This window comes from Phacochoerus africanus, chromosome 5 (assembly GCF_016906955.1).
Source record: "Phacochoerus africanus isolate WHEZ1 chromosome 5, ROS_Pafr_v1, whole genome shotgun sequence".
Taxonomy (NCBI): domain Eukaryota; kingdom Metazoa; phylum Chordata; class Mammalia; order Artiodactyla; family Suidae; genus Phacochoerus; species Phacochoerus africanus.
Window position 1 is genome coordinate 23,064,901 of NC_062548.1, and position 18,064 is coordinate 23,082,964.

Below are 18,064 nucleotides of genomic sequence, written 5' to 3' on the forward strand. Positions count from 1 at the left end.
GAATGATATTCACAAACACATTAGATTTTTAACACATGGTCAGTTTATATATTGTACAGAATTAGACAAAATCATCTTTCAAAGCATATCCCATGTATGCTACTCTGGATAAGAATGGAACAAAGTCTTATCTCAGGAAGTTTAAGGGGATGGAGGATTGAAGACCCAGAGTTCATCTGAGATCAAGCTGGCCCTGTCAATGGCCAAGTAAAAATATTTAGTGTTGGAAGCAACAAGAGGGCAATTCTCAGATGGTCCCATATTTCAGCTGAGGAAGAACCAGACAGCAATTTCTGGGGGGTTGGGACCCCCTTTCTAACGAGCATCTCTGAAGAGATAGGATCATTTCATCTCATAAGGACTATTGCGATGTCACTCTCTCAGTCAGGTAAGAGGTCATGCAGTGGGAACTGACTGAAGCTTGAAGACTATGTATGCAACGAATAACCTATTGAGAAGGGTACATGCATGAGTTACTCCAGAGAAAGCAGGTGCAAATCCTACAGGGATCACTTTGTGTTCCTGTGCAGGGAAAGCCTTTGCAACACACATGAACAAGCCAGGGACGGAGGGGTGTTATCAATGAAAAGACTCAAGGAAAAGAGCACAACATAATCCTATTCTATGGTTTTCTCAGGTTAGAAAGGCTTATCATCAAGTTAAAAATGGTCATTTAAATGGGAGACTAGCTATAGTAGACATTTAAGTGAAATCCCTAGTGGTGAAGATCCATGAGTAAAAACAAACCATTTCAGAAAACATGTCAAGTTTTGATTTCCCAGAAAAAGGATCAACTGAAAGGGGATTTACTGGCTGCAAAGACAAGTTATAGGTAACTGTGGCTTTTAGGTCATCTTAAGTCAGGAGAGGCCACTGAAGATGTGGCCCCCCTCCAGGAGAAGGAGGGGAGAAGGAACAAGTCACCAGGCACTGCCCCTCTGAAGATGCAGATGGCAAGGACTGCACACCATCCTCCAAGAAGAGATAGGACAGAAAGAAAGTGCCAGCACCTGAGGAGTAGCAAGTCTGCCAACACAGACTTCTAAGCCCAAAGTCAAGGGGTTTGAACCCACAAAAGCCAGACTGTCAGAAGCCTACTCTGGTCTCTGTGTCTGGAGACAACCAAGGGGAAGCCATACTAGATGGGAGCTGTCCACAGGCTGACTTCCTGCTTATGGCTGGCCTGCTGGAACTGCAGAGATGCAAAGCCCTCCTCAGCAAGAGATCAAAGGGAAGCTGCCAAGTTCCAGGCATTATCCATGTTCCAAGTGCAGTTAACCATCTTTGATCATAAGGGAAACAGGGCTTCAAGCCATGAAAAGGATGTCTTAATAGGGCGGCTGGGTGGATCTTGCTAATTCTGTCCATTTGTGGTTCTAAGGGCTATCTTAGCCCTTAGACAGCTACAGACTTTAATGCTCTTAAGAAAGAGGATGGCCTCCTGATGTTTACATGCCATGAAGAAAACTCCCAGGGTCTCCTGACAGAGGGACCAGTTCAGGAAGTCACTGAACATGAGCAGGCGATCTATGGCACAAGGGCCTTGGACAGAGAAACTGTAAAAGATGACACAGTGTGAAACAGAACCCTACTCTCTGCAGGAGCCATGGGTGGGGGCTCGGGGGAGGGTCCTTGGGAAAAGACCCAGATGGGTCTGAAAATGGAATTTTCATTGCATTTGGTACTAAAACTATTTCCAAACAAAACAGAAGCCAAGCAGTTTGACATGCCACTATTTATAACAGGCTGGGCAATTAAAACACCAGTCTGGGGCCCAAGGTTCTCACTGTGCTATGGAACCTTGTCCTTTGTGTTCCTGCTCTTCTTTCCTCATGCACACCTGAGGGTCTATTCCAGCCAGATGACCGGAGGTTTTCCTATGCTGTCTATGGCCTGTGCTATCTTCCAAAGCCTGTATAGGAACTGAAAATGTTTATATACATACACACACAAAGAAGAAAAACCTGAGTTTGGTGGTGTCAACGTGGCTGACCAGATTCACACTTAAAATATAGAGAAAATTTCAGGTGCAGAGGAGAGAGAGTGGCTGTATTTTTTGTGTGCTGGTGAAAGCCTTAGTTAACTGGGAGTTCCTGCTGTCTTAAAGAGTGTGAATTGTTCTGACCACAGTGTACTTAAGGAATTAGCTAGGATCATGGCAGGTTTTTATCACTGGTGCTATTTAAATATCCAACTTTATCATTTTAATGACTATCTTTCAAAAAATCAAATTTTGACTTTTTACTTTACAATCACTTCCTAAAAATCTGAGTGACTCTGTAAACTTTCTCTTCCGTGTGCATGCATATCTGGAGAGAAAACACCTATGCTTTAGAAAATTCAGGCTAGGAAGGATATGGTCTGAAGAAGCTAGAGGTACATGAGAGGGAAAAGGCAGATGACTGTCCTGGAGGGTGACTGAGATCCTGAAGACCAGTCCTGCATGCTGGATCCAGGCACCAATGAACACAGGTGTTTTCTGTTTGTGTTTTGGTGTTGTTTTTTGGCTTCACCCATGGCAGGTGGAAGTTTCAGGGCCAGGGATCAAACCTGAGCCACAGCAGCAACCCAAGCCAGGATCCTTAACCTGCTGTGCCACAAGAGAACTCCAAGGTGGTTTTTTAAAGACATTTTTCTTTTCACATAACACATCCTTTTTGTTACTATTAAGTGAATAGGTTTCAGAAAGAGAAAGATTTTTGTGAAGTCTCACTTGAGTTCTTGTGAGCTGGTGGCCAGCATACTTCAAATGCTTTTGTCCACCAGTGGGTAGCTCAACATACTGTAAGACAGTTCAGGACAGTCAGGTGAATAGCCCCTTGTTCCACCTTAAATTTCCAGACAAACACAACATAGAACTGAAATTAAAAAGATTAATGCATAAAAGCAATGGGGCAAGTGCAGAACATTTAATTTTCTGGGTAGAATGAACTGATTAATGTCTATATATAAATGTAAGGAAATATGTCTGTTAATGAACCACTTAAAAATAAGATTAAAATATTTGAACTCTCTGGTTTAAAAGTTTATAAATAATTTTCCAAATTTAGGTGGTTTATTTCAAAATAGACATTATACCACATGCTAATCAATCAGCATGCTTTCAAAGGTCAACATACCACACTTAAAGGGGTGATGCATAATTCAATGTTTGTACTTGGACAGCATTTTTGAGGCAAGCTGAAAACAATAAATTGAAAGACAGAATCCACCATGAGAAAAAATGAAGGCACATCTTCTATGTGAGGCTAATTACCAGTCAAAGGACCACTCCCGTCACACCTTGGTGTTGGACATCTGCCACCAAATACAAACAGTCAAAATGCTTTTTTTTAAAAAAAAAAACTTTTTAAAAAGTTTCATTGTTTTCAGTTTAGCTGCAATGTCTGCACAGGGATTTAAGCACCCTGGAGAAAAGCTGCAAAATGCATGGGATTACATGGCAATGGCGTCTCCGTAGCACAGAGCATTGGTAAGAGCAAACGCGTCCATGGCAATCCTCACCCCTACTACCGGTGGTCTGGACACCTGAATATTGTGTGTGTCATGTGTCTCATGTTCAAACCGCAAGGCATGTACAGATCCAGTTTAGAGAGAAGTGTGAAAGGGAACTTCCAAAGTATGAGAGTTTCACTTTGCATTGCACTTAAGTTCCTATGTCCATTTTGTCCTTGCACTGGGGGTACTTGGGTCTGTGGCTTGGGCTTGTCACCTCCCCTGGATACTGTCTTTCTTTGAGTGCTTCCTGGAAGGGATCCAAGTCTTTGGGCTGTGGGCAAAACACAGCTTCTGGGCCATACCCAGGCTGGTTCCACACACAGACCCTGGGCTGCACCCATGCCTAGGGGGAGGGCTGCCCACAGGGTCACTTCTCCCAACCTTCCCCTCCACACCCAGAGACCCTGGTCCTGAAAGTTCACTTTGTTCAAAGAGTAGCCCTCCCCTACAGGGCATCAATTTCTCAGATTTCTCATCACCTGCTTTCATTTGGTTCCCCAAATCTGGTAACTGACCCAAGGGCAGGTCCAGATTCCTTCTTCAAATTCCTGCAGCTGTGCAGGCAGGATGCAGAAGGGAGCAGTCAGGCATCCTGGACTGCTTCTCAGTTGATCTCACTCACCCCGGATCAGCACCTGGGGCACTTTATCTGACACCTTGGGGCAGAGCCTAAATGCTGCACCCAATCTTTGGTAAGTATTCTACCTATGCGCCTTGAATCCCAAGGCAAAGTAAGACAAACTGAGATTAATGCCTTAATTTAAAGTTACTCTTAAAAACAAACAAAAAAGGAGCTACTCTGATTAAGCAGGGGCCCCTGCAGCAACATGCAGTAACCTAAAATTTCCTCTAGGTGGCGGTGTTCAGCAAAGGTGTTTCATGAGTGCAGTTTTCACTTGTGTGGTGGAAAAAATACTCCTGTCGGTTTATTCGGGACTAATTTTAATTAAAATAAATCCAGAGATTCAACGACTGTGTGTTATTTGGTAGTAGAAACTTAACACTGTATGACAGGATAAAATACTATGGGTTTTAGATGGCCATTCAGATTTTATTCTTTAAGATGCCTGGATACTTAAATCAATTTGAAGAACAAAGATAATAGGCTTTAGCAGCACCAGCCTTATAGATAGGTGACTTCCCTGCCAGTTCCTAAAAATGGCAAATGTTTCCTTTTTCTCTGCCTCCCAGTTTCTGTAAGATGCTCTTGCTTTGATCAGGGCCTCCCTATTGTGTTCAAAAAGAATGTTCATTTTCCAGGGAATAAAGAGGATACCATAATTTTCAGAATTGAACTCAGGCTAACAAAAAACTTTTTTTTCATTTCTTTCTTAGCCTAAAGGATAACTATTTTAATAATCTGAATTGCAAAATTGTAACTACTTTAGAAATATGTTCTTGACATAGGTGCTTTGGTAATATAGTCAACAAAGATTTAAGTGACAGTACTAAGTTGACATTCTAGGCTAGAGTCTACTCTTCTGAATATTTTAGATTTCTTAGAGAAGAGACCCTGCCCTGTCCTTAGCCTCAAAAAGCTAGGTAATTAACAGCATATAGTTAACCATTTAATTTTTTTTTTTAATTTTCCCACTGTACAGCAAGGGGGTCAGGTTATCCTTACATGTATACATTACAATTACATTTTTCCCCCAGCCTTTCTTCTGTTGCAACATGAGTATCTAGACAAAGTTCTCAATGGTATTCAGCAGGATCTCCTTGTAAATCTATTCTAAGTTGTGTCTGATAACCCCAAGCTCCCGATCCCTCCCACTCCCTCCCCCTCCCATCAGGCAGCCACAAGTCTCTTCTCCAAGTCCATGATTTTCTTTTCTGTGGGAATGTTCATTTGTGTTGGATATTAGATTCCAGTTATAAGTGATATCATATGGTATTTGTCTTTGTCTTTCTGGCTCATTTCACTCAGTATGAGGTTCTCTAGCTCCATCCATGTTGCTGCAAATGGCATGATGTCATTCTTTTTTATGGCTGAGTCGTATTCCATTGTGTATATATACCACCTCTTCCGAATCCAATCATCTGTCGATGGACATTTGGGTTGTTTCCATGTCTTGGCTATTGTGAATAGTGCTGCAATGAACATGTGGGTGCATGTGTCTCTTTTAAGTAGAGTTTTGTCCGGATAGATGCCCAAGAGGGGGATTGCGGGGTCATATGGAAGTTCTATGTATAGATTTCTAAGGTATCTCCAAACTGTTCTCCATAGTGGCTGTACCAGTTTACATTCCCACCAACAGTGCAGGAGGGTTCCCTTTTCTCCACAGCCCCTCCAGCACTTGTTATTTGTGGACTCCTTAATGATGGCCATTCTGACTGGTGTGAGGTGGTATCTCATGGTAGTTTTGATTTGCATTTCTCTAATAATCAGCGATGTTGAGCATTTTTTCATGTGTTTGTTGGCCATCTGTATATCTTCTTTGGAGAAATGTCTATTCAGGTCTTTTGCCCATTTTTCCATTGATTGATTGGCTTTTTTGCTGCTGGGTTGTATAAGTTGTTTATATATTCTAGAGATTAAGCCCTTGTCCGTTGCATCATTTGAAACTATTTTCTCCCATTCTGAAAGTTGTCTTTTTGTTTTCTTTTTGGTTTCCTTTGCTGTGCAAAAGCTTGTCAGTTTGATTAGGTCTCATGGGTTTATTTTTGCTCTAATTTCTATTGCTTTGGGAGACTGACCTGAGAAAATATTCATGATGTTGATGTCAGAGAGTGTTTTGCCTATGTTTTCTTCTAGGAGTTGGATGGTGTCCTGTCGTATATTTAAGTCTTTCAACCATTTGGAGTTTATTTTTGTGCATGGTGTGAGGGTGTGTTCTAGTCTCATTGCTTTGCATGCAGCTGTCCAGGTTTCCCAGCAATGCTTGCTGAATAGACTTTCTTGTTCCCATTTGATGTTCTTGCCTCCCTTGTCAAAGATTAATTGACCACAGGTGTCGGGGTTTATTTCCGGGTTCTCTATTCTGTTCCATTGGTCTGTCTGTCTGTTTTGATGCCAGTACCACACTGTTTTGATGACTGTGGCTTTGTAGTATTTCTTGAAGTCTGGGAGAGTTACGCCTCCTGCTTGGTTTTTGTTTCTCAGGATTGCTTTGGCGATTCTGGGTCTTTTGTGGTTCCATATAAATGTTTGGATTGTTTGTTCTAGTTCTGTGAAAAATGTCATGGGTACTTTGATAGGGATTGCACTGAATCTGTAGATTGCTTTGGGAAGTATGGCCATTTTTACAATATTGATTTTCCCAATCCAGGAACATGGAATATCTTTCCATTTCATTACATCTTCTTTGATTTCTTTGATTAAAGTTTTATAGTTCTCGGCATATAGGTCCTTTACCTCTTTGGTCAGGTGTATTCCCAGGTATTTGATTTTGTGAGGTGCAATTTTAAAAGGTATTATATCTTTGTATTCCTTTTCTAATATTTCATTGCTGGTGTACAGAAATGCAACTGACTTCTGAATGTTCATCTTATATCCTGCTACTTTGCTGAATTTATTAATCAGTTCAAGGAGTTTTGGGGTTGAGTCCTTAGGGTTTTCTATGTATAGTATCATGTCATCTGCATACAGTGACAGTTTTCTTTCTTCTCTTCCTATATGGATGCTTTTTATTTCCTTTGTTTGCCTAATTGCTGTGGCTAGGACTTCCAAAACTATGTTGAAGAGCAGTGGTGAGAGTGGGCATCCCTGTCTTGTTCCAGATTGGAGTGAGAAGGCTTTCAGTTTTTCCCCATTGAGGATTATATTTGCTGTGGGTTTCTCATAAATGGCTTTGATTATATTCAGGAATGTTCCCTCTATACCCACTTTGGCGAGGGTCTTGATCATGGATGGATGTTGGACTTTGTCAAATGCTTTTTCTGCATCTATTGAGATGATCATATGATTTTTGACTTTTTTTTTGTTAATGTGGTGTATGATGCTGATTGATTTGCGTATGTTGAACCATCCTTGTGAACCTGGGATGAACCCAACCTGGTCATGGTGTATAATTTTTTTGATATGTTGTTGGATTCGGTTGGCTAAGATTTTGTTGAGAATTTTTGCATCTATATTCATCAATGATATTGGGCGATCGTTTTCTTTTTTGGTGGTATCTCTGTCTGGTTTTGGAATGAGGGTGATGGTGGCATCATAGAATGTCTTTGGGAGTATTCCTTCTTCTTCAACCTTTTGAAAGAGTTTCAGGAGGATGGGCACCAATTCCTCTTTATATGTTTGATAAAATTCACCTGTAACCATTTAAATATTTAAGACTCTCATTACCATTCTCCATCTGAAAGGAAAATTCTGCCTTATGTCGCTCTGTCACCCAAAAAAAATGAACTGGTATGCTGTTTATACACTTTCTTAGAGAAATAGTTTGTTACAAAACACACTTGTTAGAAAATGTAATCCATCATTTAAAAAAGTCAATGGTTTGTTTCACTCAAATCAGTCCAAATATCTCCTGGGTCAACTTAAGTCCTCTAAGTCCTGATCAGCTAAAGGTCATATTCAAAGAGAAAAGACAATTCTGCTGAGGTGTGTGCCAAGTGCATTCTCCTCAGTGATGCCAACTTCACATGCTGTGTGGACAAAGGTGGGGGCAATGACAAGGACATACAGCAATCCTTTTGGACTCATCCTCATCTATCCTCCAGGACTTCATTTTGGTGTAGTCCATGGGCAAGTCCCAGCCGTCCTCCTCTCTCAGCTGGAAACACCATCTGTTCATTACGGCTTGCTGCTGGGGGACATGGGCTCCAGGGGTGTCAGGATGGGGCAGCAGCCCTCTCACAGCCACTGTTTGTTCATGTCCAGGTCCAGGGTCCTGTTCTTGTCCACCTCCATGTCAGGGTTCTGCTGGATAGAATGGATGGTAATCATGAGAAACCATCCCCTAGAGCACAGCCCCGCCTTCTTCCAGGACCAGATTCAAAGTCAGTTCCCTCACTGCAATCTCATCTGCATAAGCTCCAAGGTGAGGGGCAGTGGTCCTCCATGGGTGTTGCTACCCCAGGCTTAGCTGTGAAACTGCTTGGCAGAGCCATCTCTCTACTTATCTATTACTCACCATCAATCTCTCTGTCTCTTCTCTTCTTACCTATCATCCATCTATCATTTATACGTCATAGGTGTATATCTTCTTTTTTTTTCTTACTATACCTCTGCTTACAGAAATAAGTCTGGCCAGAAGAAAAACAAGTCCTCATTTCAATTCTCTTCTAGTTCCCTTACCTCTTAAAGGATCAGAAACATATGAGTGTATGTGTACAGATTAGACATATGTACACTTACTGTGTATATATACTTAAAATCCTCCTTTAGTTTCATTGATGCTCATACTTCAAGGCTTCCAAGGGGAAGAAAACACAAGAATTTAGAGGGATGTGGGAGAGGAACTAGAATTTACTTTGTAATACTAAATGCTCTGATGAAGAGAATTTTCCATTTTAAGACAGATGTGCAATGACAGTTCAGACACCTCTGCGGCAGTGACCCTGGGATGACCTACTCTAATCATGCTTTAAACAGATCAAGAATTCCTCAGAGCCTGCCTCTCAGGAGGAGGGAGAGAAGGATGGAGGAGGGGAGGACAGAGGAAGAAAAATCCAAATACCCCCAACAATCCTCTATTTTTTTCCCCAGAGAGTTACATTCACTTGAGCAAAAATGCGATTTCCGAGCTGCTGAGTAGCCGCTGCCTACTCAGATGTCTAGCAGTGCTTTCCTCTAAATGTAACAGTAGAGGGAGGGAAGGAGGGTGCCTGGAAGGAGAGCCCTGTCCTTTGGACTGTTACCTTGATAAATTATTCGGCCTGAACTCTTCTTGTCAAAGTGCACTCCTGGTTTCAAGCTTTCATGCTAATTTAGTCTTAATAATGTTGGATTACCATTCTCTCCATCTTATTTTAAGTTTAATAACATGGAGAAAAGAGGAAGGGGCTACTGTCTTTTCCCTCCTTGCCACAGAATCTCCTCCATGCTAGCCTCGCATTTTAGCAGCCATGGAAATTGCATGCCCCTGACACTCCTCCAAAATCTAGAAGTGAAAATATCAATAGAAAAGGAAGCATTTGAGAAGTGCAGAGGAGGAGGTGGGGAAAGCGGCTTTAGGGACCCATCCTCTCCGTTCCCCCCGCCCCAGGTGAAAGGCGCCTTGGCGGGTCTGAGGAACTGCTCTCCGTCCTTCCTCCAGCTTCTGCAGCAGCTGCCAGATCAGTCTGCTTGTCCACAGCTCCTCGTCCGCCGCACTGCTGAGGAGTTGAAGGTAAGGGCGGGTAAGGGAGGCTGCGCCCAAGAGCAGGAGGGCAGGGGCGGCTCCGGTTTCCGACCCAGGGTGCTCTGGCTACTGCCCTCGCGCCCCTCCTCCGGAGGAAAATAGATTCAGAAATCCCAGGAGACAGGGTACCCTTACCTTGCTCCAGGCGGGGCTGGGGCGGCCATGGGGGTCAGGCCCTGGGCGGGTTCCGCATCCACCACCCGACCCGGCGCTGGCGTCCTCTCAGCGGTGCGGGCGGAAGTGAGGCTTGGGATCTGCCCCGAGCCTTGTCCTCCTGGCCTGGGCAGTCTGGGGCAACAGCGGCTGACCTGGCGGTGTTTTGACCGGCGGAGGTGGCGCTCCTGTCCTGCACTTCCCCGGCCCCTGGAGCAGTCTGTGTAGAGGGCGGCCATGGCAGGAAGGCGGCGGGGGCCCAGCGCATTCCTGATGGGTGAAATCTGCTCTAACGGGACCAATTTCCGGGCCTCGCTGCAAATTGGGTGCCGAGACCCACGTCCCCCAACCCTTGTGGCTGGAGACCCTGGCAGAAGAAGGGAGGCGAGCACCAGGGAACGTTCATCCGTGAGAACTGCCACTCCCTGCAAGAGCAGAAATTGAACAGATGAAAAATGGTGTAGTCTTGGGGTAAAGTATTTCTGAAGCTGGGGGTTCTTCTATGATTGTCCCCCTCACGCTAAACCTTCAGGGAGTTCTCAGCCTACATCCAGCTAGTAATGCGAATCTTTTTAATCTTCCATTTTTCCTATCATCTGGGATCCCCTCTGCTGTTGCTTTCCCCTCCCCCTTTATTTTCTTTTTTTTTTTTCACACTTTTTTTTCCCACTGTACAGCAAGGGGATCAAGTTCTCCTTACATGTATACATTACATTTACATTTTTTCCCCACCCTTTGTTCTGTTGCAACATGAGTATCTAGACATAGTTCTTTTTTTTTTTTTTTTGTCTTTTTGCTATTTCTTGGGCTGCTCCGGCGGCATATGGAGATTCCCAGGCTAGGGGTCTAATCGGAGCCGTAGCCACCAGCCTCCACCAGAGCCACAGCAACGCGTGATCCGAGCCGCGTCTGCAACCTGCACCACAGCTCACGGCAACGCCGGATCGTCAACCCACTGAGCAAGGGCAGGGAGCCGAACCTGCAACCTCATGGTTCCTAGTCGGATTCGTTAACCACTGCGCCACGACGGGAACTCCTAGACATAGTTCTTAATGCTACTCAGCAGGATCTCCTTGTAAATCTATTCTAAGTTGTGTCTGATAACCCCAAGCTCTGGATCCCTCCCACTCCCTCCCTCTCCCATCAGGCAGCCACAAGTCTGTTTTCTAAGTCCATGATTTTCTTCTCTGTGGAGATGTTCATTTGTGCTGGATATTAGATTCCAGTTACAATTGATATCATATGGTATTTGTCTTTGTCTTTCTGGCTCATTTCACTCAGTATGAGATTCTCTGGTTCCATCCATGTTGCTGCAAATGGCATGATGTCATTCTTTTTTATGGCTGAGTAGTATTCCATTGTGTATATATACCACCTCTTCCAAATCCAATCATCTGTCGATGGACATTTGGGTTGTTTCCATGTCCTGGCTATTGAGAATAGTGCAGCACTGTCCCCCTTCATTTTCATTAATGGGGAGAAGGAAAAGAAGTTTAGGGTTCATTAACCTCATGACAAGGGCAGTAAATAAAAGAGGGGAGAAAAGGGTTAGGGCAATATATGGGAGAAAGAAAGGTCCTCATTTTTTTAATCACATTGGTAGGTGAACATAGAAATATATGAACAATGCTTTATTCAGGTTAATATGTACTATTCAGGATGGCCAAAAAACACATGAAAAGACGTTCAACATCACTCATTCTTAGAGAAATGCAAATCAAAACCTCTCTGAGGCACCACCTTACACCAGCCAGAATGGTCACCATCAAAAAGTCTACAAACAAGAAGTGCTGGAGAGGCTATGGAGAAAAAGGAACCCTAGTACACTGTTGGTGGGATTGTAAATTGGTGCAACCACTGTGGAAAGCAGTATGGAGATTCCTCAGAAAACTAAACACAGAGCTCCCATTTGATCCAGCAATCCCACTCCTGGGCATCTATCCAGAGAAAACCATGACTCACAAAGACACTTGTACTCCGATGTTCATTGCAACACTCTTTACAATAGCCAAAACATGGAAACAACCTAAATGTCCATTGACAGAGGAGTGGATCCAGAAGATGTGGTCCATATACACAATGGAATATTACTCAGCCATTAAAAGGAGCAAGATACTGGCATTTTTGGTAACATGGATGGACCTAGAAATTATCATGCTAAGTGAAGTCATCCATACAATGAGACACGGATGACAAATGCTTTCACTGACATGTGGAATCTGAAAAATGGACAGACGGAACTTCTTTGCAGAACAGATGCTGACTCACAGACATTGAAAACTTATGGTCTCCAGAAGAGAGAGTTTAGGGGTGGGGGATGTGCTTGGGCTGTGGGATGGAAATCCTGTGAAATTAGATTGTTATGATCATTATTCAACTACAGATGTGATAAATTCATTTGAGTAATAAAAAAAGAAAGAAAATAAATAAATAAATAAGACTAGAGAAGACAACATATATATATACATATATACACATATATATACATATATATACACATATATATACATATATATATACATACATATATTTACTATTTAGAAGGTTGCGGAATGTCCTGTTGGGTGGACGTTGCAAAGGACAGTGTTTAAGTGCCACTGCAATTTTCAAGCCAAGGTATTGGCTGGAAATGGTAGTATTTTAGTAAACAGCGGAGGAATAAAGCAATCCTTTCCTCTGTCCAGTTGCCTTAAAATGTCTGTGATCTTTCCTTTCCTCCCCCTACCCCCACTTTTTTTGGTAAGAGCATGGCTGTCTTTTTGATTTACATTTACATGTGTATTTCTAAATTTCATCCTATTTCTTCAACCTTTTGGTTATGTGAAGTCTGACGGTATGCCTGAATTTCATTTTCAGTTATGCCATTAACCATCTTAATGACCATCATTCCACTTCTCTTTATCAGTCAAGCTATTATTACTATATTTGCCTGTTTATACTTCATTAATACAAAGCTGTCAGAACTGAATCAAAATGTAAATACTTCTATTTTGAAGATGGTGATGATCTATTGTTAAGGCTTATTTTCAATTATACTTTGCTTGTTATGTGGAATTCCATGGTAAAGATTTAGAATTCAGTCTTAGGACTTAAAAAACCAAACTGTGTAACAACAACAAAACCCTTTTTATTTCTTGGTTTAATATTCTCAAATGACCATATACAGTATAACTGAACTGAATGTGTTCTCAGAAACTATTTTATTTCTGAGGAAAAAATTATATTTGGCAACTGATGTTAGTGTATTTTTTCAGTATCTGTGATTACCAGGAGGATTCCAGTAAAATTAACTTTTAACTGTAACATTATTTTAAGCGTTGAAACATGACTCAGTTCTTAGTCTTCAAAGAGTAACTACTTGAAATAGTGTTGTTTTATTTGGATGATGCTTCAGTTGATCATTAGAGTTTAAGGAACAGTCCATTTTACTGACATCTGACTGGCATTGGATTTTTTAAAATTTCTTGGTGATTTGAAGAATTTTGGATGCCTTTTAATTGACTAAATGAAACCATGTTTGTTTCCTAACTAACATATGAAAAATACCAAGATTAATACCTGTTTTTAATACCTGTTTTTAGAGGAAGTCGAAAGGTAATATTTTTGCAGTTGTGAATTAAGACACTTGGGGTCACCTCTCTTTAATGGAATCAGAACCAATGATACAATTCTTGTAGGGGTTGTAGATGGAATTAAACATAGGTAATTTGAAACAATCAAACATTTGAAAGAAACTCTTGTGTATTATTGCACATTCTGATTTTATATTAAACACATTTAGAATTATCACAGAAATTCTTTGGTTTCTAATAATTCTTGCCTGTCCACCCCCCCATCTCCCCAATTTGGAGGGAACTGAGGCTTGAAATATGTGTAGTTTTATGAATTTTTCAGGGAGGAGAAGGAAAATAAGTAATTGTGATAATACATGAAATTCCCCAGTCAGGTGCTGGGCAGAGAGTAAGCTGGGGATAAATTCCGTTGCATTTATATATGAGTTGCCTCCTTATATTCTTTACTCAGGTTGTAAAATAAATCTTAAAGAATTATTATTTGTTTTTCTGATGCTACTAACAAGTGACAATTAGTTGTCAAATGCAGCCCAGTTTCATGATGACTAAGCTTTATGCTCTTTTATCATTTGAAGCCCATATAAAAATTAGGCCATTTGGGCTGAAGGGTGAAGATAAGTTGAATTTCTAAATTTATATTTGATTGCATTTGCATTGTGTTTGGAAAGCCAGTACTAGTAGTTTAATGATGGTCTCAAAGGACCTATGACCATATAATGAAGTTCTTTATCTTAATTAAAAAGACCTTGGGTTGAATCCTTTTTTAGATAAATGTTAATAATAATTACTTATGGAGATCACCTGAATTTTCCTTGGGTGATTTCCTTCTCCAATCAAAAGTAATTATTATTTTTATTTGTTTGTTTTTTTATTTTCAAGTCATGAACTATTAGTTTTTGCTAGCTTTGTATAACATTGAAACAACTGGGGAGTTCCCGTTGTGGCGCAGTGGTTAACGAATCCGACTAGGAACCATGAGGTTGCGCGTTCGGTCCCTGCCCTTGCTCAGTGGGTTAACGATCCGGCGTTGCCGTGAGCTGTGGTGTAGGTTGCAGACGCGGCTCGGATCCCGCGTTGCTGTGGCTCTGGCGTAGGCCAGTGGCTACAGCTCCGATTCGACCCCTAGCCTGGGAACCTCCATATGCCGCGGGAGCGGCCCAAAGAAATAGCAAAAAGACAGAAAAAAAACAGAAACAACTGGGTATTTAACAGCTAAAGACTGAGGGATAATATTCCTTTGCTAAACACATCTGTATTTCAGCTGATGGTAGAATTCCACCAAAAAAGGGCAATGAAATAATTTTGGGTCTTCAAAACTTGGGTACTTTATTTCTCTGTAGCTATCATATGTAATACTTTCTGTATCAAATTGGAAAAAAAAATAGCACCTTCTGATAAAATAGTTTTTGCTTGTATTGCTCTCTCTGTAGCTATCAATAAAACCTGAATGGTTAAAAAAAGAAAGAAAGAAAAGGAAGCATTTGGAAAACATAGAATTACTGACCTTTCTCCAGTCTTACAAATTACACTTATTTCTAACAACTACTGTCACTGCTGTGAGCTCAGGTGCATGCTTAGGAAATGGAGAAGCCCTTTGTTCTGGAGAGGAAGCACCCAGCCTGTTCGCCTGCTCCTGTCCTCCATCCTCCGAGAACATAACCCGCTTGTGCCACCTGCTTCTTCAGCCGACTAGTATCCTTGGCAGATAGCTTTGAGCTCTGCAGCATTTCAGGGACTCCCTTTCCTGCTCTTAGCACCTGCCAGGAGCCCACTGATGGGAAACCAATGTAAGTACTGCTCACAGGTTTAGCATCTATGGTGTTTTAGACTAATGGAAGCTGACTGTAACTGCCTGGCTGGGAGCCCGGTGGAAACGGGATTTTTCACCTTTGTTTGATAGCACTGTGAGGGTGCAGTCTAGTGTTTCACTTCACTGCTGTGCAGCCCACCCTCCTCTGTTTAAGCTTCAGGGTGCACAGTTGCTGGAGTTTCCTAGTCTCTGTGCAGTCCTCTGAACCACTGTGAGGGAAGCATAGGGTCCTTATTTTCTATAAGTGGACATGTTAATCTAAAAGACCTGATGATTTCTCCTAGTCTGGAAGAATGAGCTCTTAGGACAATGTGCTGTCAAGCCTTCTCCAAGCAGAGCCCAGCAGGTGGACAGTCTGTGCCAGCATTTGGGAGGGGGGCTAAGCTGCAGGCAGTGGCTGCACCACACGGCCAGCGTGCCCTCAGGGCTGGGGGAATGCACAGAAACCCTGTCCCTTGGGTGGCCCGCCCTCAGGATCACCCTGGTCCCACGCCCCTGGGCCCACCTTGTTCAAGATCCCATGCCTCCTGTGGTCCCACCCCTTGAGGAAACACCAGCTAGTGGACATGCCCCCTCATGCCTGGGCCCCCACCCTGGAGGAGGCCTCACCTCCCCAACCCTGCCCCACCAGGTGCACCGCATGGCCTGCACACCCTTTCAGAGCACAAGTCCTGAGGCTTGCTGGACAGATTCTGCAGCATCTAGCTACAGCGCGAGGACAAGTTCAGGATGGTGGTGGCCGCCATGTGCGCTGCCTCCATGTCGTGCCAGTAATCAAAGCTACTCTTGCTGCAAGTGCTGCTGGCACTGCTGACACTGCTGCAGCTCAGGTTTCTGCTGCTAGTGGGTGCACAGGTGCTGGTGGTGCTGCTGTTTAGGCTGGAATCCTTATAGTACAACTTTGCTGGGGAGATGGACAGGAATGACTCAGGGCCCTTGCCCCTGGGCCACAGCAACAGAAGAGCCCCCATGCTGCCTGCAGCACTGTGCATCCACACCTGTGGCTTGGTAAGGAAGGGGACATGGTGCCAAGCAGCTGATTCCTATAAGAAAGTCTGGCTTTCCCCCTTTGTCCTACTTTCACATTGTGTGTTTTGATGGGCTGAGCTGGGAAATATCAGGAAGAGTACACAAGTCTCTTAGGCCGGATGCAGGAAGCCCACTAGGGCACATTGCTAATCTCATCAAGGTGCCCTCCTGGGCTTGGCTACCAGGATGTCTGGGGTCACTGGCCTCACCAGCCTGGTCACACCCTGGAAGGAGTCTCCCACCATGACTGCTTATCTGTTCACAGGGTGACTGGGACACTGAAGACTGCTCATCCCTCTATAGACCTGATGATCCATCCTGCCAGGAGGGGTGGTGGTGGCCAATCAAGGCTCACCATCCTGTGCAGGTGATCCAGCTGCACAGGTGGGGCCCCTGCACTTTATGAAGTTGCATTCTGGTCAGGGTGCAGGCCAGGCCACTAAAACCCCTTCCCTCTGCAATCCTAATAAAGAGCCGCCCAGGTGAAGGGGGACAGAGAAGGGCATAGAACCACACACACCTGTAGACTCAGTTAAGCCTAGATAAATGTGAAAGCACTCAGGGATGCACAGACACTCACATGCAGTCCCCCAATGCCCTGCCCTTTGTGAGGGAATGGCCTCCTGCCTGCACCAGACTTGCTCACAGGATCCTTCTGAACACCCAGCCTCCCTAACAGCCAACCAGGCCCACAGGAGCAAGTGTGATTTCTATAGCTGCTTACAAAGGTCCTTGAGCACAAGGTTGGGAAGGTGATTGATGGATGATGGGCCAGAATGAGCCCGGGTCCTTAGAAGCACAGATACTCTTTGTTCAGGGGTCAGAAGCTCACCTGACCCTGCAGTGGGAGAAGCCCTGAAAGAAGCCAAGAGACTGCTTTGCAGTGTCCTGACAACCCCCTGCCTCCAGCAAGCCAGGCTTTCATGAGAAATGGGCATATTGAAACCTTCCTGAAGCCAGTCCAGCCATTCCCTCAAGAGGCTGAGGTTGGAAAGGACTCGGGGGGCTCCAGCTGTGCTTCAGATCAGGATAATTCTAGGGAATTAATTCAGTTGCCCTTCGCTGAGAGTGGGGAGGGAGGCATGCTGCAACCTGGCACTGCTCTCCTGTCCTCAATATTGTCATGATTGAGTCTGCAACCTGGGTGTCCTACTCAGGCTTTCTGACTAGAGGAAGTGACCACAGCCTCATGGCCAACATAGCTGGTCATAACAGCACCAAGAACCACCCAGAACACCCTATTCCTGTACAAATGAAAGAAGAACTAAGCTTTCACTGTTGATACCTTATGACTCTAGACAAAAGACCAAGGTTCCTGACACCAAGGGTGTGTCCTGGCAGTTCTCTGAGTGCATCATGGCAGCCTAGGGAAGCCACTGCCCAGCCTTGTCCCAGCCCCTCATGTGGACCAGGGGTTCAGTTCCACACCCTCAAAACACACAAGCAGGAGGAGTAACTTGCCAGGAAGTTACAGCCATGTCCTTATCCAATTCCACTGAGCCCTGAGGACAAGTGCTCCCAGATGCCAGTGTGCCTGCCTTCCCTCCCTCCCATGTGACAGGCCCTCATCAAAGCAACAGATGGAGCAGTGTGGGCAGCAGTGGTCTCATTCTGAGAAGAGACACAGGGCATGTCCAGGGGACATGCCCCGTGGGTTCTGTAAACCAACTGCTCTGTGGCTCATGGGACTGTCCAAAGGGACTGATGCTTATTGCTTT

The 18,064-nt window shown here is 43.8% G+C and overlaps 1 pseudogene; it reads right to left on the reverse strand.

Moving 5' to 3' along the window:
- Positions 1 to 2,709: 2,709 nt before the first annotated feature.
- The window catches only part of LOC125128396 (myelin transcription factor 1-like protein), a 32,122-nt pseudogene continuing 16,767 nt past the window's right edge, over positions 2,710 to 18,064 (reverse strand).